This window comes from Aegilops tauschii, chromosome 5 (assembly GCF_002575655.3).
Source record: "Aegilops tauschii subsp. strangulata cultivar AL8/78 chromosome 5, Aet v6.0, whole genome shotgun sequence".
Taxonomy (NCBI): domain Eukaryota; kingdom Viridiplantae; phylum Streptophyta; class Magnoliopsida; order Poales; family Poaceae; genus Aegilops; species Aegilops tauschii.
In genome coordinates, this window is record NC_053039.3 from 515,894,274 (window position 1) to 515,898,774 (window position 4,501).

The window sequence follows — 4,501 nt, forward strand, 5'->3', positions numbered from 1 at the left end:
GAACCTATCATATTGCGTACGTGCCACTGAAGAAAAAAAAACTTTATTTATAAATGACGCGCCACCTACTACTCGTTCTCCTATAACCTTGCGCTTGGCATCTCCAAAATATTAACCTTGCGATTGGCTCTTCGCCTCTTCAGGAAGTCGAGCAATAATGGTAGTGCAGTATATATCGTTCTGGCTATATGAGACCGAATGAATTGCTGCACGTTCACCACGTGGGCGAGGGTCGAGGGGCGAGGGAGAGTGCTACATACGGAGCAAAATAAGTGAATCTACACTCTAAAATACGTCTATATACATCAGTGTTTGGAGTATGTACTAGTAGTCATATTGAAATCTACTAAAGGACATATATATTCCAAACAATATGATATAATCTCTATAACCAAGGTAGTAGGGATGAGGAGTAAACGGAGGGAGTAGTAAATTTTTCTCCTCGTCCTGCGAGCCACCGCGCGCATGGGCGAGGGAACGGGCGTAAGGCGGAGCAAGCTTCACCTCATCCTGCGAGTCACCGCGCCCGTGGGCGGGGGAGACGGCATATAAGGAAGCTTCTCCTCGTTCTGCGAGTTGATGGGACACATCAAAAGTACTCCAGTGTATAGAGCCTTGCCTCTAAGGTAGGCCCCACATGGTTTGCCTCTTTTTTAACATAACACGTCAAGTCGCAATTTGTTTGTTCACCCGTGGTAGACGATCCTCCCTCCACCAAGTGGACAACCAGTACACGTGCCAAATTACCACGTGGGCTGCCTTTTTCGTACAGAAATGAGCTCCACCGTGTACCCGCGCGGGTGTGGTTGGGAAAGAGACGGGAGTACGTGCGCCGTGCATGCACCTCTTCTCTTCGTGCACGTCCCCCACCTACGTGGGTGTGTGTGAGAGATACAAACCGCGTTCGTGAGTGTTTTTTGTTTTGGGGTGGGGGTGGGGTGGGGTTGATTTCGTGAATTATTTGTGGGAATATGTGTCGATGACATCTCAAACAAAATTTTGCATGCAATGTGTGTGCAATGGAGGTCTATCCATATCATACATAGAGGGTCGGGCAATCCACGAGAAGAGAGGGAGCGGTCATAGCTGTCGATAGAGTCGAAGAGAGGATCAAGTGGGTGGGTGCGAGATCGATGAAGAGAGCCATCGAAATTGTGTGTGTGTGCAAGTCAAAGATATAGGGCGACTGGCCTACCGGAACGTTAGAGGGCACATGTCAAGTTTGTGTGTGGCAGGGAGACATGACTAGAGCGCTCGATGTATCGGTGTGTGTGGGGGGGAGCGGGGTGGGGGGAGGGGTAGGCAGAGGCCTAACTATAGAGGTAGAACGACTCGTATATGTGTTGAGAAGGAGAGACCCAGCTATGTCTTGAGGGAGATCGGTCGACATCCATACATAACTGAAGGACGGGAAATATGATGGGACAGGGAGAGAGAGGAGAGAGAGAGGGAGGGAGAGGGGTAGAGTGATGGATGGGTGATGGAGTTGCTTCTCGAAGATGGTGGGAGAGGCCTACTAGACAAACTGAGGGTGGAACTGCAATGTTATCAATAAGAGTGGGGATGTGTTTCTGTGTGTGCCTGTGAGTGATAGATCTGTCGGGACGCATCCATGGATGATGAAGGGGAACCATGTGTTTGGTAAGCAAACCTAACTAGATCGGTAGATCAATTGTTGTTTGTCGGAGGAAGGAAGAGACACAACTAATGAGGTAGATCGATTAACGTGTGGGTAAAAACGAGTTATAAGGACCTAGCTAGCTATATGTATAGCGAGAGATCGGTCGGTGTACGTACATTTGTTAGAGGCAAATAAGGCCCAGCAAGATGGATAGACAGAGAGAATGGAGCTAGGAGGTGGTGCGAGAGGCCCAACTACTAGCTAGATAGGGGAAGGAGTGTGCGGTTGTGAGATCGATGAAAAGAGGGGCGAGAGTTTACATGTGTGTCTGACCATATGAGAGACACGAGGCAAGGACACATAAAGGAGGAGATTGAAGGTGTGTGTGTATGTTGTAGGCAGGCATCGCTGGAGAGGTTTATCGATCGGTGTGTGTCGGAAAGGAGTTGTGGAGACTCTGGGAGAACGACCTAAAGAAAAAAATGAATGTTCCCGGTGGATAGAATGTCGAGGGAGGGGGAGGGCGAGGAGGGCGTGTGCATGCACGAGAGAAAGTTAGTGGTAGCTACAAAGGTTAGAGGATTGTGTGGGTGTAAGAGACTAACAAAGATCATAATTTGATATGAAAGCGGATTCATATATTTGAATAGGAGATCATAGTGTTTTAAACATTGCATGCATGAATATAGCGGTGATACACATGCTGTGCACATGTTATACCATAATGTGATAATGCATGGCGTTTGCAACTCACAGCTAAATGCCGAACAATCTAAACCATACTATACATCAAACAATCTCACATTTTATTTGAATTTGTGATAATGTGTGGCGTTTGCAGCTTACAACTAAATATCGAACAATTTAAACAATGCTATATATCGAACATTCTCACATTTTATTTGAATTTGTGGTACTGTGTGGTGTTTGCAACTCACATCTAAATACTTGTAGGCGTAGGGGGCGGGGCACCATACATAATGTGATAAACACATTATACATATGAGACATGGTTTAGATTATGAAGATCTAGCTAGAGCTAGAAATGTAATGTGATTTGAAATCAAAATAAAGTGGATTCAAAAAATCTAGTTCGAGTTCATATAGTACACATAGTTCATATGTAACTCGAGACTAATCATGTGGTGTGCTGTGAAGATAATACACAAACGATGGTTTAACTTGACAATAATGATGATTGTAGATCTTATTAAAACAGAGAAACAAATTCAAATGCTTTGACTTCACAACAATCATTATTGTAGATCTTATTCAAATAGAGAAACGAATTCAAATTTAGTTCATATTGAAGCGGTAGTATATATGTTTGGAATGCACTAAAACGTTCATTTGAGTAGTAGGTTGCATGCATTATACACGTAGCGAAATATTTTAATTGAACATAACATGAATTCAAAGTTTTGAATGACATTTGTAGTGCGCATTGATTTGGTACAGTACACGTTAGGCTTGTCCGGAAATTTCAACCCGCGCCTTGTTAGCCCGAAATATTTAAGATATATCTTTGTCTCGTTGTGCTCCGACAACTCCCTCCATCTCAACCCGCGCCTTGCTATTCCGAAACTACAACGCGTGCGAAAACTCCCACCTCCTGTAAAATCCCAACACGCGAAATGCCCGTGGTACCCCTGAACCGAAAGAACCACCTCAAATCGGTGGGGGTACTTTCGTAACTTACCCCACATTTCGGACAAGCGCGTCTCTAAGCCATGGTTCCCCACTGCCATCCCATCCGCCCACCGATTCGTACACCGAGGCCGCGAAAACCCGCGACAAAACCCCACACCCTGCTTCGTCCGCCACCCAGCCGGAGCCTCTTCCCCGACAACGTCGTCCACAGCAACACATCGACGTCCCTCATCCACCGTACCGGATGAGGATCCGTCGTCGATCTCGTCATCCCGCCGGTTCAGCCACCCCGTCCTCCACCTCCAAGGAGCTGCCCCGACGTTCCCCTCGTCTTTCGCTCCACCTCCATTCCCACACCGCCGTCTTCACCTGCACCACCAGAAGAGCATCATCATCACCGTTTCCTCGGATGAAGCTGCGGCCTAATCGGCGCCACCAAAGAGGTTGTACACTAATCGCCGCATTTTCTTCTTGATTCGATCTCACGGTGCTGTCGGCGCTCGGTCCCGAGCCAACACGGCGCGGCTCCATCCACGGCGGCGTCGCCGGCCACTTCCTCCACGGCGTCGCTCCCTCGGCGGTGACGTCCACATCAGTAGGAGCTGCTGCTGCTTTAGCTCTCGCTCGCGCTGCTGCTCTGCTCTTGCTCTCGGTCCCCTGCCTGGTCTGCTCTTGCTATTGCTCTTGCTCGCGCTGCTGCTCTCGCTCTTGCTCTTGCTTGCGATGCTGCTCCAATTTAGCTACACTTCAGTTGACTGAATCGACTTTTGGGTCAGTCAATTTTCAGGGGGTGGGGGCTCGCCGGGGTGAAGGAAGAACCAGCCGCAGCGGGGAGGGGGGCTCGCCGGAGAGGTACCCCACTATCTATCTTAGGGTTCAGGATGGGGGCTTTGGTCGCCGGCGTTGGCGGGGCGGTGGCGTGGGGATTGTCGGAGAAAAAGCTCGGCACGGCGGGGCCTAGAGGGATGGCCGGGGCGGCGGCGGATCGGCGGTGGGGAGTGTATTCGGGGCGGGCGGGGCGGCGCACCGCCGGCCGCGGGCGGCGGGGGGCTGCTGTTTGGCCGGTGGTGGCTGGCGGCTCAAGGGGGTGGAGGTTGAAGATGAACCGCGGGCCCTTGATTCGTATCCAACGGCTGCAAAATCGACTAGCCAGAGATGAAAAAGTCAGTCGACCGACGTGTAGGCTCACCTTGCTAGTGCGTTCCGTTTCGACAGCAAAATTCAGTTTCG